The 19,603-nt window shown below is 37.7% G+C and overlaps 1 protein-coding gene across 4 annotated transcripts in view; it reads right to left on the bottom strand.

Annotated features, from left to right (window-relative positions):
* The window catches only part of otud7a.L (OTU deubiquitinase 7A L homeolog), a 136,771-nt gene that overhangs the window by 76,163 nt on the left and 41,005 nt on the right, over window positions 1-19,603 (bottom strand). The window contains exons 1-3 of one of the 4 annotated variants that reach the window (XM_018252995.2): window positions 13,462-13,638; window positions 11,225-11,543; window positions 7,725-7,856 (exon numbers count right to left, since the gene is read on the bottom strand). The gene's annotated coding sequence lies outside the window, so the exon portion shown is untranslated. Of the gene's footprint in view, window positions 1-1,823; window positions 1,948-7,724; window positions 7,857-11,224; window positions 11,544-13,461; window positions 13,639-19,603 lie in introns of those variants that run through there. The other 3 variants (XM_018252994.2, XM_018252993.2, XM_041586735.1) reach the window with 3 other exon arrangements.

Raw genomic sequence — 19,603 nt, 5'->3', positions numbered from 1 at the left:
CAACTAAAATATTCTCTATGTCCAGATTGGCTTCACGTCCAGCACTTGATGAACAGAAATATTATGCCTGTGCCTAAGTATGTTGCGTCTGTTTATGACAGGTACCTTTGAAACCCTGAAGGTACCACCACCATTGAATGTAGCAGTAGCTCCAGGACCTGCCGGTGTCAATAAGGGGTAAACGTTGTGAAGGTCATATAGTAGTCAACAGAAGCTGCGCTGACCCTATTGGTCTGCTTAAAGTGATACTGACACTAAAAAGCGACTTTTTTTTTTATATAGGTCATGTTGATTTTTTTTTTTATAGGTCATGTTTTTTGCTTAGTCTGTTTTTGTAAGTAATTGTTAGTTAAAGTTCCTGAACCTGACTCTCCCACCTAAGCCTGTCAGTTGGAGTCTCTAATGCTAACGGACTCCTGCTACACAAATATGGCAGCCTCCTCATAGATGAACACAGGGGGCCAGATAAGTAATGTAAAAGCATCGGGCCAATACTTTATGGCAAAATTATAAGTAGCATGCAATGCCAATATTATGATAAATGTAAAAAAAAGGTTTAATTTATGGTGTCAATATCTCTTTAAGATCAATTCAGACTACAATTCAGACAATTCAGAGGTTTTGTATTTTTTTTCGCTTTTTTTGTCAGAAAAAATTGAATTTTTTGAGATTTTCACGGTATTGTATTTTTACTTTATGTTGTTCTTTTTTAATTCAGATTCTTTAATAAATTTAAATATCATGACATTCGTAGTTTTAGAGTTTGTGAGTTTAATTGTGGTTTCAAAAACCTCTAAAACCACAAAAGCCCGTCCTTTGCTAAATACAAGTGTCTTTAAAGGTGAACTTACCTTGTACCACTTTTCTAACAATAACAATATGCATTTACAAAATGATTTACCCCCCAAAAAAATATCTTTACTGCCATGTGTTCATGTTTAAAAAGTATTGCATATTGCAGTATTTTATTTTCTATTTCCAGATCTAGATCAGAGGTGTGAAATGCACACCGTACAGTATTATGTTTCCTATACTTAACTATAAATTAAACTGTGCACTTCCCACTTCAATTTACAACATAAATCAATCATTTTAGAAATATAAGTTTTAAAAAAGGATAATGACTACCGTCAGTTCCATTAATTGATGGGAGGCTAAAGAAAATTAATGACTTCCTACTATATGAGATACACACGCACGTCAGTCAGCCCCAAGGGAGGTCATGTGGCTTACACAAGGCACAAATCAAAATAAAGCACAGTAAAGTGACTACTCAGCATTACACAGCAGCACACTATAGCTGACAGTAACAAATGCAGCCTTCTTATAAACTCCATGATTAATGTAAGCCATGTAGGGAAAACCAAAATACAGATAAGCAGAAAAAGCAGCCTCAAGTCACACTTGTGCAAGCAACCATTTATTATTTGCTGCATTTCATCTCTGTTGAAATGCTACAGAAAATTCTGTATTAGACAAGACAATTAACAGTGTTCATATCAGTAAGGGTACTGTGGGTCTTTAGTTTTGGATACAGATGGGTTTACACTTCTCAGTTTTAGTGAAGAACAATTACATTTAACTAGAAAATAACTAGAACTAGAAACAATGCACCAGAATTTGGATATCCTTCTAGGGTTTGGCTTTCTGTTTCAAGAATCAGAATCATGACTGTACTGAATATAAAAATCCAAAAGTTTTTACCTTTGAAATCACTTTAAACCCATTGAAAATGGTCACCGTGTTTAATGAATATTTAAAAGTTGCTTAGAATTACAGTTGTCAGTTATCAACCCCCCTTAGGCTCACAGTGTAACCCTCACCTTCTTGCAGTGGATTCTGGAACTTGAAGTGCCTCTGTTTTCCAGAGAATATGTGCAGCACCCACCACTCATGGAAATCAGAAGGACTTAAAGTGGACCTGTCATCCAGACACGAAAATCTGTATAATAAAAGTCCTTTTCAAATTAAACATGAAATCCAATTTCCATTTTTTTTTTAAAAGCATTCATAGCTGTTGTAAGCTCATTTAAAAATATCAGCTGTCAATCAAATATTGTCTGCTCCTCTTCTATACCTTAGGCATAGAGGTGGGGCAGACAATTACTTTCACTTTCCATTCAGCACTTCCTAGATGTCACTGGTCTCCACACATTCCCCTTTTCTCTTCACCATTTAATTGTGTAGCCAGTACATGGGGATGGACGTCAGGTCCCCCATTCTGGTGCACAAACAAGATCCTGAGATAATGCAAGACTTGCCTTAATAACAGTGTCCACAAAATGGCTCTTGCCTGTTGCCCAGACTGAAGGAAACAAGATTCAAATAATTTATATAATGTAATTAAAGTTAATTTTGCTTGACTTATGTGATAAAATAGGATTTTGAATAATCTTTTTGGGTGATGGGTCCCAAATCGAAGAATCCATCAGTTTACAATGGAACAAGAGGAGTTGCATTAAACTGTGAGCCTTAAGGTGGCCATAGACGTTACAATTAAGATTTTTCCTGGAAAAGATCCTTCCAAGAAAGATCGTTCGTTTCAATACACACATGTATAGCTGCCTTGCCAGAGATACAGTGGTGTGAAAAACTATTTGCCCCCTTCCTGATTTCTTATTCTTTTGCATGTTTGTCACACAAAATGTTTATGATCATCAAACACATTTAACTATTAGTCAAAGATAACACAAGTAAACACAAAATGCAGTTTTTAAATGAGGGTTTTTATTATTTAGGGAGAAAAGAAATCCAAACCTGTGTGAAAAAGTAATTGCCCCCTGAACCTAATAACTGGTTGGGCCACCCTTAGCAGCAATAACTGCAATCAAGCGTTTGCGATAACTTGCAACGAGTCTTTTACAGCGCTCTGGAGGAATTTTGGCCCACTCATCTTTGCAGAATTGTTGTAATTCAGCTTTATTTGAGGGTTTTCTAGCATGAACCGCCTTTTTAAGGTCATGCCACAACATCTCAATAGGATTCAGGTCAGGACTTTGACTAGGCCACTCCAAAGTCTTCATTTTGTTTTTCTTCAGCCATTCAGAGGTGGATTTGCTGGTGTGTTTTGGGTCATTGTCCTGCTGCAGCACCCAAGATCGCTTCAGCTTGAGTTGACGAACAGATGGCCGGACATTCTCCTTCAGGATTTTTTGGTAGACAGTAGAATTCATGGTTCCATCTATCACAGCAAGTCTTCCAGGTCCTGAAGCAGCAAAACAACCCCAGACCATCACACTACCACCACCATATTTTACTGTTGGTATGATGTTTTTTTTTCTGAAATGCTGTGTTACTTTTACGCCAGATGTAACGGGACGCGCACCTTCCAAAAAGTTCAACTTTTGTCTCATCGGTCCACAAGGTATTTTCCCAAAAGTCTTGGCAATCATTGAGATGTTTTTTAGCAAAATTGAGACGAGCCTTAATGTTCTTTTTGCTTAAAAGTGGTTTGCGCCTTGGAAATCTGCCATGCAGGCCGTTTTTGCCCAGTCTCTTTCTTATGGTGGAGTCGTGAACACTGACCTTAATTGAGGCAAGTGAGGCCTGCAGTTCTTTAGATGTTGTCCTGGGGTCTTTTGTGGCCTCTCGGATGAGTTGTCTCTGCGCTCTTGGGGTAATTTTGGTCGGCCGGCCACTCCTGGGAAGGTTCACCACTGTTCCATGTTTTTGCCATTTGTGAATAATGGCTCTCACTGTGGTTCGCTGGAGTCCCAAAGCTTTAGAAATGGCTTTATAACCTTTGAAATTGAACTCAGGTGTGATAAACCACAGTTAAGTTATTTTTTAACAAGGGGGGCAATCACTTTTTCACACAGGCCCATGTAGATTTGGAGGTTTTTTTCTCCCTTAATAACGTAAACCTTCATTTAAAAAATGCATTTTGTGTTCAATTATGTTATCTTTGACTAATACTTAACGGTTTTTGATGAGCAGAAACATTTAAGTGTGACAAACATGCAAAAGAATAAGAAATCAGGAAGGGGGCAAATAGTTTTTCACACCACTGTACATATAGAAACAATAGAATTCTACCTTTATCTGACGTTTCAGCACTAACAGTGACCAACGTTCAGGTGCCTTCAAAGGTGCCCGATCAAAATTTTCCGGCCAGCCCAATTGACGAGCCAATGATATCCAAGTCTTCTGCCGGTATCTGTGGTCTTGTCCCCCATCATACACAAAACAAATATCATACGAAAATAGTTTCATACAATATTATTGGTGCGTCTATGGTCACCTTAAGGGAGTAGTTAGGAACACAGACAGGGGTATACTGTCTCCTCCACTCTCCACTCCTAAGGATTAAACTGTGGTTCTATTATATCAGTAAAGTTCTTATAAATTATTGTCTATACATAAGCAGGATTAACTGGAAAAACTGAATTTAGAGGGGCAATGCTATAAACAACATTACATTGCATTTAAAACTTAGGAGTGTCAATTTAGATTTGTAAAACAAGTTGTGATTCTAGATAGTTACTGACACTTAATGTTTGAGAAAGAGAATCAGATCAGCAAACTTTCATCTTAGGAACTCTACAAGTATAAAACATCTGATTCCAGTGGAGGACGTTTTTGTATCTTTAATACTGGATAACTGAATTAATGCCTTTTATTATGGTCTCCCAGAAAAAGAACTGCACCGTTTACAGTCAGTACCAAATGCAGCAGAAAGGGTACTCCCCCATCAACACTGCCAATGCCACCAATTCTACACTCACTATACTGGCTTTCAATTAAATAAAGCATTTACTTTAAAATCAGTCATAAATGTCCATATAATCAAGACCCCATTTATCTGGACGATCTTCTAGTTCTTTACATACCTTTCCATTTCCTTCATCCCTCAGACTCAGGAAAACTCAAGGTACCCAGATAGCACAAAAATCATTTGGCTCATGTGCATTCTGTCATGCAGCATCCATAGTATAAAACTATTTGGTATATACAGTCCGAGAGGCAACTTCACCGGATGTTTTTAAAAGCAGACTCAAGATATATTTTTTGATCAGAAGCATGTCTTAAGTGCTATGTATTAAGCCCATGAGACTTAAGTATTAAGTGCTTTGATAATCATGGGAGAAAAGCACTAAAAACATTATTTTTTAACCCCGTTTAAAATAAGTAAATGGTGCCTTATTTTTTTATACTAAGGGTCCTGTTTACTAACATTTGGATTTTTTTCTGAACTTTTTTTAATTATCTCTAAAATCCTAAAGGGGAATATAATATGTTTCACTAGCGCAAAAAAAAAACTGCGCAAAACCCATGGTGAATTTTAGCGGACATGTTTGCTTCCTTTTTGACTGATTACCGACCTCAATGACTTAATCGCAAAGTTTGTGAACATTCGCTGTGTATGTAATAATATTTTCACAATTGCTAAGTTTTTATTGTGACAAAGTATTTAACAAAACTCTAGAGCAGGTTTTAATGCTAAACCTTTGCTTAGCGATAATGTGCAGTGTTATGTTGGCCAGCGAATGATTTTTCATTGTGAGCAGTGCTAAACATTCGCAAAGACCATTTTAAATAACGCTTGCAACTTTTAAAGTGTAAAACCCAAGAAAAACTAAGTAAAGTGCAAGTAATCCAAGTAAATGCAGTCAAAGTCTCATAGACGTCAATGGGAGCTGCACTGATCCTATTACACTTTTTTAGCCATTCAGACTTTGAGGTTTTCATATTTAATTTTTTTTAGTAATTATCTGAAAAACTCAAATTTTTATAGGTTTTAGAGATAATTGTATTTTTTTCACTTTTTTCTGTTTGAACTAATATTAAAAAAATAGAGTTTAATCGTTGTTTTCGAAAGCTCTAATACCACTAAAATTGGACCTTTAATAAATGGGCCATCCCATGTTCCTTATGGCTTTTTTAAGCAATAAACCGATTGGAAAGTATAATGTTACGTTTCGGAGCAAAGTCTCTGAGGACTAAGGTTGTAACCAGTTCAACATTTTCACAGGTTTAAAATGGCTCCTCTGGGACGTATTAGGCGCTGTTCCATTTAGTGGCGGATGCACATTGTCCTTTATGGGTGAATGGCCACTGAAGGGTCAGCCGCAACGACGTGACATATCTGATTTATTTTTTCATTATTGACCTTTGCAGGAATCTCCATTTGTGAATGTGCACTGTTATGTCCATTAGTAAAACATCTTTCTTTGCAGCCAGTTTCATTTTGGTTCTAAGAATCTATGCATCATAAATCTATCCTAACAAATATTTTAGGTATTGACACATATACTGATACTAGTGTGTTCCTAGATTTTGGAAAGCAGAATATTTTAAGATTATACTGTATGTAACATTTTATTTCCTATGACAGACAACCCTCTTTTGCTTTAAAGGAGATATATTGGATAAATGAACCACCCCCCTAATTTAGTAGTCAATAATGTTTACTATATGGTGCTAGTTTCACTTTTGGCCAAAAATTTATATTTTCTTTAAAAGAGTCCCCTTTATTGGAGCTCCCTATAGATCTGCAGTGGTCCCTGTAGGAGTTTCAAATGAGGGTCTGGTATGCCCTAACGGTCCCTGCCAGAAGCACAGTAGGAAGGGGGACAGCCAATCACAGCCTTGCAGTCAGACAAGCAAAGACAGGCTTTAGTTCCCTTTCAGGTCAGTCGAGCTGCTGATTGGTTCCTATCCTACAGTGCAGTGTGCTGAGTGCCACCATATCCCCTGCGCAGCATGGTAAAAAATGCAGCAGAAAGTGGAACAGATTGGTGGGACGAGTAGGGTTTTTGCAGAAAATTCCAAAAAACTTTTTAAAGCACATTCCTTCTATATCTAAAAGAGTGTAATGCACTGGCACATTCATGTTTTTTTTACATAATAGGTCTTCTTTAATGTGCATCCCCCTATATTGCATTGTTGCCATACTGTGCTTTGGAAATTGTATTTTGGGCATATATAGAAAAATACATGTCCACTGTCTGCTGCTATAGCTAATTTGCAGCTCCTGCTGTTACAAACTGCCATCAACTTCAGCAAAGTGAGTTTGATAAATGCACTTAAAGGAGAAGGAAAGGCAAAAATTAAGTAAGCTTTATTAAAAAGGTCTATATAAATACACCAGTAAACCCTTAAAGTAATGCTGCTCTAAGTCCTCTGTCAAAAGAATCAACGCATTTCTTTCCTTCTATTGTGTACACATGGACTTCTGTATCAGACTTCCCGTTTTCAGCTTAAAGTTCCAGGGCACGGCCTTGAGCATGCTCAGTTTGCTCCTTTCTCCCCTGATGTAATCTGAGCCCAGAGCTATTAGCGAGCAGGGAGAGACTCAGGCAGGAAGTGATGTCACACCAAGCCAATATGGCAGTTGCTATCCTAAACAAACAGAGAACACTTCAAGAGCTGTTTACCCAGGTATGGTTAAGCATTCTGCAGAATAAATATAGTGTTATAGCTTGCACTAATGTGGCTAATCTATTGGCAATAAACTGATTCAGTAGCTTTCCTTCTCTTTAAGCATGTAATGCTCCTCTTATTGCATCACTTTGAGCAGTATGAAGGGAAAGGAAGGCTAAACATTAAAACTAAAGGGAACAGTACAAGCTCAGTACTTCAACAAAGTAACAGTCATTGATAGAAACGGATCTCTTTCAACCAATCGAATAATCGAATAACAGGGCCCTCGATATTTGAAGTCCCACTAACAATGACTTACTTTGTAGCTGAAGAACAATACTTATGATATAGTCTGCACTTACCTTTATTAGAACTATGGTTGCATTAAGAACTGTTCCAATTTGGTAATATTCTGCGTAATTGCATCCTGAGGCCCATGGTTTGTAGAATTTCTCTTTTCAATTCCCAAGGAGTTAGAAAGCTTCTATATGTATCTGTGGGGCAGAAAAATAAATACCCTGTAAATGCCAATCCTGGTTTTAAGGTGTACAGTCAACATAAACACTGATGTGCATATTGTTTTAATAACTGTGTTTTGTTACATGGGACTTAATCAAACATATCATAAAATTGTAATTAGGTTTGTCCCAACTTAAATGCATATAAAAATTATCAGTAAATCCAGTTGAAATACATATCTGACTGATGGCACTGGCTGGTACTCTGCATTTAAAAAAAAACATTTTTATGTTACTGGTCCTTTAAATATTTGGTGGCATTTTCCAAAAACTTAATTTACAAACAAGTCTATATGGTAATGCATACCTCTAGGGCTTCTAAAATCTCAAATGCAGAGAAGGAGGAGAAAAAAAGGTTGTCAATCAACTCTGGCTTCCTAGACAAGTTTTTTTTTTTAGTTTTAATACTGACCATTTTTCCTGGTCATGTGCTTTCACAAAAAGCCAGTTCTGCACTATGGAACTGCTTTCTGACAGACTATTGTACTTCCTGTTCAATGTAACTGAAGGAGTCGCAGTGGGACTTGGATTTTTACTATTGAGTGCTGTTCTTATATCTACCAGGTAGCTGTTTTATGGTTACCTTTCCATTGTTCTGCTGATGGGCTGCTGGGGGCAGGACCATTCCTGGCATGAGGCAATGTGAGAACCTTGGCTCAGGCAGAATGGAGTGGCCAATTACCAGGAGTGGCAAAAAGCCGCCTCTGGTAATTTTAAGAGCCGAACTTCCATCTTTTAACACAGAAATTCGGCTCTGCTACTGCAGCGAGCACAATAGCCCTCACTGCACTAGCGATGTGGCCATCCTGGACCCACTCCAACTCTAAAAGTAGAAAGCACAGAGCCGGAGGGGGGGGGCGGCAGCAGTAGCCCCTGAAACGCTGCTTGCTGGGGGGGAAGGGAGGGGGGAGACTGTATCACTCCAACTTGCAGTGCAGCAGTAAAGAGTGACTGAAGTTTATCAGAGCACACATGACTGGAGGCACCTGGGAAACTGACAATATGTCTATCCCCATGATTTTAAAATTAAATATAAAAAATTCTGTTTGCTCTTTTGGAAAACAGTATCCCTTTAAATGTGTTGTTTAATAAACAACTGACTTCTGATCCTGCATTATTTAAAGCACAGATTGAGCTATTCCAAAAACTCCTTTTCAGCAATGCTATAGTTCAGGGGTGCCCGAAAGGTAGATCAGTAGACCTTTAGCTGGTGATCAGTAGATCTCAAGACACTGTTAATAAACAGCTTGTCTATATCACCCTCCTGTTTCATGCTTTATTTCAGATATTTATTATGTTAAGGTTACATAAGAAATAGTTGTTTATTAAATATAGCAATATAAATTCTCTCATAAATCAATATAATATTTAAGTAATATTTTCCATGGAACAGAATGCTAACAATGCTATTATGGATGTAAATCATGATGGGACAACATCATTAAAAGTAGACCTCGCATTAGTAAAGTATGGGCACTCCTGCTTTAGTTGAAATACTTGAATGTTGAAAATGATGTTCATTCTGCTACTTTGCTCAGCTACATTTAAAAATTATGTCATTACTTTTGGCCATAAATAACACTCACCGGAGTGTTTTTTAGGGTATAAGAGTGCTCTTTGCTATGCATGTGGTTGTTTCACTTGTCAGCTTGTTTTCAGCAATAGTAGCATGATTTCTATCTTTGACCAGAGTGTGTTACTATCACTTTAAGATCTTCTTAAGTTGGACCCAGTTATCAGTTTAAAGTGATAGGTTCAAGGCTTACTGTAGCATCTATAATCTAATTAGCTAAGCAAATTGACACTTTTGGTTCCAGAGTATGAGTTAGAATGCTAATCTTCTAAAAACACATACACACACACCAGAAGTGGAAGAAAATACACAACATTATAACTAAAAGAAAAGGGAGGGGAAGAAAACAGAAAAGTCAAAAGAAGCACATAAGATAGACAGAAAGGGTGCACACAAGAGAGAAAAGAAGAGAGGAATAAAGGGAAAAAAGAGAAGAACATCTTCTAAAATAAGGGCAATAAGAGCAGGAAATTGGGTTAGAAGACTAATTGGCAGAATGAGAAAGCAAAAACTGCTAAACAGATAAAGCAGGAGGGCACAGAGAAAAAAACGTGAAAGTAACAGGGAAACCAGATGTGAAAAACTGGAAACAAGGTAACAGAACCGAAACAAGGGAAAGTCAGAGAGAATGCACATGTATACATCATGGAAAGGAAGTAAACTTACATTAAAAGAAACACAAAAATGACATATTTCATTAACAAAGTAGTGGCATTTTAACTAATATAGAGACTATATACCTATACTGTATAGTATATACATGATTCAGCATAGAAATGGCAACTGAGCACTGAGGATAGTTTGCAGGAATAAAGCAGAGTTTCTTTAACAAGTATTTAAAATAATATTTCATTTATTAACACATCAGCCTGGATCCAAAAAAAGATATAAAGCCACAATTCAGTGGGCTGGAGGACAGCCTCTATGGAAATTAGGGTCAGACTTGAGGGTTACCAATGTTTTTGCTCTTGGTTACAGTTAAGACTACAACCTTGTACACTTCTTTTACACCTTAATTCGGTTTAAAATTTGGTTTAAATCTCGCTTGAATTTAAATGTACTGTCTCCGTCTTTCGCATGACATACATTGTTATACATTTTAAAAATCATTGTGTTGCTTTTTTTTACTACATAATCATTATTCCTGCATTTGTGTTTTGGTGTGAATTTGTGTACACACAAGCACAGGGATACACACGACACTATGCAATACATCTTAACAGTGGCAGCCAAATGCTCCTATTTACATTTTATCATGCATTCATTCCTAGGGAAGTGCAACGGCAGGTACACTATTAATTTAATAGACAAGCCATCTGTGTATTATGGTATTAGAAAAGTCTCATAATCGTAGCAATCAACCTCAGTAGCCTCTAGCAGACTAAAATGATTCCTCATTCAGAATCTAGCTAATGATTTCATTTGGCTTCTAATTATCATTTCTTGGCAGAAACGAAATAGGATGACAAGAATTTGTGGGGACAAAATTGCTTTGCAATTCACAGAGTGGAGGTACAGCGTCCATTCCCGGTGCATCCCCAATGAGTTTGTTGGCAATGCTATAGAAATCAGTCACAAGGCTGCTGTAACACTGTAGGATAATTCGCTTGCAGACATGGTGCACTCACGCATTGTGTCTGTATGCTTTCTGCAGCACTGCACCACTATCTGAATGAACGGCACCGCTGCTTGAAGAAGACACGGCAGCTTGTTGGCAAAGCAAAAATGGAAGCAACAACAATTGTAATGACCCATGGAGAAAGACTCTTACCGTAAATTAGCTGTTAAGAGCAATTACAGGAACAAAAAGGTACAAAGTGGCCCCTCCGGCAGCTCACCATATGCTTTAGTGCAGTGTGTGAAGGTACACCGAGAGTCGTGATGGATTCAGAAGCGAGCTTAGCTCTAAACCCAAACAGCGCAGTCGATATTAAGGAAAGATGTCAGGGCTTTGTATCTGAGAATAAACTGTCACTGGACCATATGTTACGGAGATAGGTTTTTTAGTAGTTTCTTAGTACTCGTGTCACAGACAAAGGGAGAGATGGACATCAGTCTGCAATACACAACCTGCTTACCAAGTCTTCCACCTTACATGAAAAAGAAACACTGATCACTAAAACATGCAGCACACTGATCACTGATAACATTCTCAGATGTAAACAAACCCTATTGCAGCTTTACATTGCAATGCCGAAAACAACAGCTTTCCAAGACGTAAACAGTTATGTCAAATCTAAAAGCCGACAGGAAAGGCACGTCAACCCCAAAAATAAGTTTTTGCCTAATAAACAGGGGTGCAGAGTCGGTAGATAAACCCTTTGACTCCGACTCCTCAGTTTATGGCACCGCTGACATTTTTAAAGGGACAGTAACATCAAAAACTGAAAGCAACAATGTAATTAAAATAAATAATAATGTACCGTTGCTCTGCACTGGTAAAAGCTGTGCATTTGCTTCAGAAAGACTACTTTAGTTTAAATAAACAAGCTGCTGTGAAGCCTTGGGACCAGCCATTCAAGCTGGTAAAAAGGAGAAAAGGCACATAATGGATAAAACACCATTGTATTGGACAGAGCTTATCTGTTATGTGCTATGTAACCTGTGCTTTTTTTCTTTTTACCAGCTTGAATGGCTGCCCCCATGGCTACACAGCAGCTTGTTTATATAAACTATAGTAGTCTTTCTGAAGCAAACACATGGCTTTTACCAGTGCATGCTAACAGTATATTATAAGTGAATTACTTTAAAAAACTTTTTGGTGTTACTGATTCTTTAATATACTATATACTAATTTCCATACATAAACCAAAAACACTTGCAAAACCTAAAACAATATATATATATATTGAAATACTGAACCTGGTATATAACTTTAGAATAGCTGTTAAATACAATCCAAAATGAAAGTATTGTTCTTAGAAACAGAATCGATTCTGCCATATCCTCCTTCACAAAAGCGCTTAAATATTGATTATTTTCAGTGTTTGTATTTCAAGTTATTGTGTCTGAACATTTTTGGCAATTTCGACTCCAGATATCCAAAATTGCTCCCGACTCCGACGTCCTTTTATTAGACACCAGTGGGATCACCTGACTATAGTTGGGAAGGGTGGGAGCTACAACATGGAGCTGGTCACTGCTTTTTTAGTAGCAGTATGCACAAAATGTCTCTGTCTTAAATATATTGATACTGGGTTGAGTGCTGAGGACTCTTGTATTTGTCTATATGTATTTTGTGGTCACAGCCTCATTGCACCCCCGCCTAATGGTTTTAAAAATTAGTGGTGAGCACAACTTTCCCTTGTTTGTTATAGTTATACAGGAGTAGTGACCAGCTCCAGGTTGTAGCTCCCACCCTTCCCAGCTATAGTCAGGTGATCCCACTGGTGTCTAATAAAAGGGCAGCCACGTTTGGGAGTTTTACTTTGAAAGCAGCAAGTAAAATGTATAATGAAGCAATAGAATTCTTAATGAATCAGATGAAAATTGAACATAGGACTGGCCAGATATGGGATGACTTTGACGTAGTTGGCCATCTTAAATCTATTGCAATATATGGACAAACAATCCCTGTTTTGTTTAAAGGGTAAGGCATTTTTCAGTAGCAGTATGCACAAAATGTCTCTGTCTTAAATATATTGTTAATGGGTTGAGTGCAGAGGACTCTTGTATTTGTCTATATGTATTTTGTGGTCACAGCCTCATTGCACCCCCGCCTAATGGTTTTAAAAATTAGTGGTGAGCACCACTTTTCCTTGTTTGTTACATTAATATTTATTACACGGCTGCTTGAAACTCTTACTGCTGATTTAACAATAAAAGTGAAGGACAGGGGTGCTGCTACTATGAGGCAAAGCGAGAATCTTGCCTCAGACAGCAGATCCCCACATATTAAAGGAGAATTCAACCCCTTATTAAACGCCCCCCCATCTACCATAAATGGACCTCCCTCCTTCCCTCATCCTAGCTGCTACCCTGGGTAAATGCCCCCAACTTTTTACTAACCCTTCGGTGCAGATTCAGGGCATCAGAGTTCACAGCCGCCATCTTATTCTTCCTCTGTAATCTTCAGATCTTCTTCTGGCGAGTCTGCAATTTACGTGACTTTTGGCACATGCTTAGTTGTTTGGGTCAGGCAGACTGCTCCAAGTGCGCATGCGCCGATACAGCACTTACTTCCCGAAGATTACAAGATGACGCCCGTGAACTCTGGATAGAATCTGCATCGAGGGGTAAGTAAAAAGTTAGGGGCATTTACCCAGGGGTAGCAGCTAGTCTAAAATCCTATCCCATAAATCCTGCCAATGTAAAATGGACATTGTAATTAGGGGGTGTGGCCACAAAATGGGCGTGGTCAAAAATTGCCACGCACTGTGCAGCAAATTTTTTTGTCCCTCTTTCTATTTCCAAAATGTTGGGAGGTATTTAACAGGGTGTATAAAAGCCTATGAGTAAGTGCCCTAATAGGCACGAAACACGTTAGGTTTCTATGTCCTAATAAAAATTTTCAATTCTTTTTTAATTAACTGTTGCTTTATTATTGGAGGTTCTCACATCACTTTTGAAACACTGTTTGAAACACTGTTTTAGGTATGTAACAGGGGCAGCAAAAAGTCACTCCTGGTAACTTTAAAAGCTGAAATTCTGGTTGCTAAATCGAAAATTCAGCTTTTCTAATGCAGAGAGCGCAATGCACTCTCTGCACTAACGATGCTGCCCCCCTCAACCTCTGAGCATGAAGTGTGTGGGGGCTGGCACCACAAAGGAAGACTTGGGGCCCAGAATCACCCCTGGTGGAGGAGATAAGAACTCTAAGCTAAGACACAAAAACACACATTAAATATATATATTTACTTTTGAGAAAGGCTATAGGCTATTTCCAGGAGATAGATATAGTTCTGGGGGGTAGCCTGCACTCTCGAAACATGGTTCAAGTTTGCCTGGGTGCAGTATCAAAATTTAAATATATAGTCACTTAGAGAAAGGCCTCAAAGGAGGCCGAAAAGTTAGTCTTCCTTTTAAATAAAAATTTTATGAATTTATTTAAGACCTGAGAGTGCGGATCTCATTTACCTGCTATATATATATACACATATATATATATACATATACATATATATATATATATATATATATATATATATATATATATATATATATATATATAGTTCTGGAGGTAGCCTGCACTCTCGCCACATGAAGCCATAACAGCAGAACAGTGTTAATGCTCCTGAAAGAATGAAATGGTATTATAATAAAATAAAAGCTTGCAATAACCTAACAACGGTTTCCCTTTTAATGCCTGGCTATGCATTTTTATAAATGCTTCATGTGTGCTGCTCTTGTGTTCATATTCCAGTGCCGAAAGTGTTAACAAGAAAGGATCCACATTTACCAGAAAGCAAGTTAACATATTTCATTTCTCCGAGATGGATCTGACAGACTAGAGTCTGGCAGATTAATGTGCACTTATACATAATAAATAAAGAGAATGTACACACGTATCTTGAATAGTCCAATACAGAGTGTGAGAAAAAGCAGAGTTCACTAAGTTTAACAGCCAGTCTTCAGCCCATGACACAAACAATAAAATACAATTTTATTGTTAAATTGGCAACCCAGTTGGTATCAAAATAATATGTTGGTTGACTTGCTAACACAGGAGCAAACACAGTATTGTAGTCTTCACAAAAGCTAGTTGCCACCTGTTCAGTTTTGAACCGAACAGTCTTAACTTTCCTTGGCTTGTCTGGTTCTCAGAACAGTGCTCATTCATGGCTTTACCATGCCCCCCTGATGTCACCGTCATGCCCCAATATATAATTAGCAGGGGACCTTTTTACGGTGGATCACCGTACCAGAGGCCACCCCTTCAGACTTGAAGAAAAGAACTTACATTTGAGGCAACGTAGGGGGTTCTTCACAGTCAGGACAGTAAAGTTGTGGAATGCACTGCCGGGTGATGTTGTGATGGCTGATTCAGTTAATGCCTTTAAGAATGGCTTGGATGATTTTTTGGACAGACATAATATCAAAGGCTATTGTGATACTAAACTCTATAGTTAGTATAGATATGGGTATATCGAATTTATGTGAAAGTAGGGAGGGGTGTGTGTATGGATGCTGGGTTTTCATTTGGAGGGGTTGAACTTGATGGACTTTTTTTCAACCCAATTTAACTATGTAACTATGTAGCTACCACCTGTCTCCCAAACAGAGATATATGAAGAAACACAAAGTCCCAACCTTTTTGTGAAAAGTACGGTATGTCATATAAGACCTGTTATCCAGAATGATCGGGACTTTGGATTTTCCGTAATTTGGATCGTCATACTTTAAGTCTACTAGAAAATCATGGAAACATTGAACAAACCCAACAGACTGATTTTGTTTCTAATACGGATTAATTATATATTAGTTGGGATCAAGTACAAGTTAGTGTATTATTATTACAGAGAAAAAGAAAATCCTTTTTAAAAATGTGAAATATTTGATTAAAATTGGTTGATGGCCTTACTATATAACAGATCCCATACCTTTGTGTGTATATATATATATATATCATTTATTTTATATATACATTTTATAGACTCATTACTTGTGGTGTGCCTTTTTTTGCCTAATTTGTACATATGACAAATATTTATTCCATGGAAAAGAAGCAGTGTAAGGGAACATTCCCTTCTAATTTTCTTTTTCTGTTCTAAAATGTTAGTTTATATAAAATTTTAGACCTAACTCTTCAAGAAGCAGTAAACAGAGTAATCTTCAGTCTGCCTGCAGTGTAGGATTAATAAATTTTATTTAAATTCACGTAAGGTTTAGCTACACATTACAGTCTGTGGCTGTGGATGCCCCATTAAGCAAACACAGCACTTGTACCAGTACAGGGCAGTACCATCCTGGGGACCTGGGGTTTTCCGGATAATGGATCTTTCTGTAATTTGGATCTTCATACCATAAATCTACTAGAAAATAATGAAAACATTTAATAAACCCAATAGGCTGGTTTTGCTTCCACTAAGGATTCATTATAGCTTAGTTTGGCTCAAGAACAATGTACTATATTATTAAAACAGAGAAAAAGGAAATCATTTAAAAAAAAATTGGATTATTTGAATAAAATGGACTCTATGGGAGACAGCCATTCAGAAATTTGGTGCTTTCTGGATAACTGGTTTCTGGATAACGGATCCCATACCTGTACTTTCATTACTATAAACAATTTCATTTTTAGATGTTACTGTTCTTTTTAAAATTCTGAATGTATTTTATTAAAACATGTGATGAAGCTACACGAGGTGTCATTTGGGGTTGCGATACTCTGACCCACCCACGTCCCTGCAAACAATAGGTTTATCACCCGAAACGCATGGACGAGATTCCATTTGAGGAGAAAGACTTTTCTCCTAATTCATTTCTAGTTTTTTTTCCCCATAGACTTCAATGGAGTTTTCATGTGATAAACAGCAAGATTTTTTCCGAATTGAATTGCATCTTAAATTGAATCTTGTCCATGAGTTTTCGCCTGATCAGCATGGATTCCGGTGAAGAAGCTGCCTGAGGCGGCTACTCAAAATGCCGCCCCCCTCACCCATCTGCAGGGGAGGCATCCGAGGCAGGAACACTAGTGCGGAGAGCGCAACTGTGCTCTCTCCCGCACTAGTAAAGCTCTTAAAAGTACAGGAGCGTCTTTTTGCCGCCCCTGGAAATGTATCTGGCGCTGCCTCATTGGCCGAGCGCCCCTGCACATGATAACCTTTTTCTCACTGAATTGAGTCCTGGCTCATTGTTGGACAGAAATTCAAATCTATCATTAACCATATGCCCAAATATTTCTTACTAAAGGAGCGTGAGTAATAAAAAGCAATATATTGTGGCAGACTGTCCTAGTCTAATCCCAATTTTTGCCTTACTTCTCTCTGTTCAGCCTCAGGTTTCCTTTTCTACAAGGTGCTTCTACAGCCTCTACAGTGTTTCCTGGCTTCCTGTTTTCCACAACACACCAGAGATTCACATTTTCCATACATTTTCTGCCACAACAGTGCACTAGTACATACCCTCCCCACCCACAGTACCACACACAATTTGATTCTTAATGTTTGTCACATATCCCATCTGGGTTCTGTCTCATTCATCTTAACGAGGACAGTGACACGCACAAAGTGTCTTCTTGCTTTCCAGACTGAGCAATTCCAGCTCTCATAACCACTGTGTGCAGACTTTTATAACATGGATGCCTGAACACATTATCCAAACCTGCAGTTAATTTAATGGTTCACCCTTCATCATCTAAATTCTAAAATGTCACTGTCCTTAAATTTCTTTCCTCCGGTCCTCCAGCCTCACTTGAATCACACAGCAAAGACTTAATGCTATCTGGAATAATAGGACTTTCCTTTCCCTCCCAGCCAAACACACAGTAAGGGGAGTATTTACTTAAACTCAAATGTATCTCTATCTTTTTTTTTTTTTTTTTTAAGGACAAGGAAAGTTAAACTAAAGAAGTAGGCTAGAAATGTTGTAGATTATGTTTTGGGCTTATGTACCAGCCAAAGTCAACCACGGCCCTTTAGCAGGGAATATCTGTGTCTCCAAAGATGCCCCAATAGCTCCCCATCTTCTTTTCTGCTGATTCACTGCACATGGTCTGTGCTGCTGTCACTTACTGAGTTTAGGGACCCACTCACAATATACAGTACACATAGAATATAAATGTCAAAGTTTAAGGCTGATTAGTAATTAATAGAGATAATTGGTACATGACAGCACAGAAACCGGTGCAACTAGCATCAGCATTTAATACACCGCCCCATAGCATCAGCTTTCATTACAGACTAACCTAATTTTCTGCTTGATAATTTGCAACAACCCCTAAACTTATCAAAGTCCTGGATCATTGCTGGATTATTGAGAAGCTGAACTTTAGGCTGGTGCAATAAGTCCAGTATATATAATATGGCATTTTTAGGTCTATTCATTTTTAGGGTTTAGTTCTCCTTTAAAACAGAGTCGACCTAACTCCCATCCACAAATTTAACTTATTTATCAAATAATCAGCTTGAAAATGTCAATGAAACACAGATTTCATAAGTCTCGATAAAATCTACAACATTTCTTCCTCTACAAATTTGAGTTTTCCCTTTAAAAAATCGACCAGAAAAAAATTGAGGTTAAATAAATAGGCCCCGAAGTGTGAACACTGATGTGGTTTAAACCCCCACCCGATATTCACTACTGCTTCCATGTTAAAAAGGTGTATTTAAAATGGGTGGGCCATTTTAAATAGGACATGCCTTTTTTTTTTGACTGTGCTTCTGTCGTTTCATTTAATTGTGGCCCACCGTATATTTGAGCTGCCAAACTTTACATAGTAGAAGTATATAGAAGTATGTGCTAAATGCTTACATAAAATGGATAGGATTTTCTTTTTTAAATAAGGGGGAGGGGTGAATTCTTCAATATAAAAAGTGAATTTTTAAGCAAAAAATTGACGAGGGACCTCCTTCTCAACATCCCTGAAACATACAATTTTTTTTTTACCATCTGTGGACACATACAATGCACAATATAGGCAACTTTGAACAGTTTCTATCAGAGCTGTGGAGTCCCCAAAAAATGAAAGCATTTTAAAGTAATCTAAATATAATATACTGTTAGCATGCACTGGTAAAAGCTGTGTGTTTGCTTGAGAAAGACTACTATAGTTTATATAAACAAGTGGCTGTGTAGCCATGGGGGCAGCCATTCAAGCTGGAAAACGGAGAAAAAGCACAGGTTACATAGCACATAACAGATAGAACACCATTGTATTGGACAGGGCTTCTCTGTTATGTGCTGTGTATCCTGTGCCTTTTCTTCTTTTTTCCAGCTTGAATGGCTGCCCCCATGGCTACACAGCAGCTTATCTATATAAACTATAGTAGTCTTTCTGAAGCAAACACACAGCTTTTACTGTATGCTAACAGTATATTATATGTTAATTACTTTAAAGGAATTGTTCAGTGGTTCAGTGTAAAAATAAAAACTGGGTAAATAGATAGGCTGTGCAAAATAAAAAATGTTTCTAATATAGTTAGTTAGCCAAAAATGTAATGTATAAAGGCTGGAGTGATTTGATGTATAACAAGTCAGTCAGGACACTACT

This window comes from Xenopus laevis, chromosome 3L, assembly GCF_017654675.1.
Source record: "Xenopus laevis strain J_2021 chromosome 3L, Xenopus_laevis_v10.1, whole genome shotgun sequence".
Classification (NCBI taxonomy): Eukaryota; Metazoa; Chordata; class Amphibia; order Anura; family Pipidae; genus Xenopus; species Xenopus laevis.
Note: the sequence above shows the minus strand (reverse complement) of the source record. Positions and strands in the feature narration are given on the sequence as shown.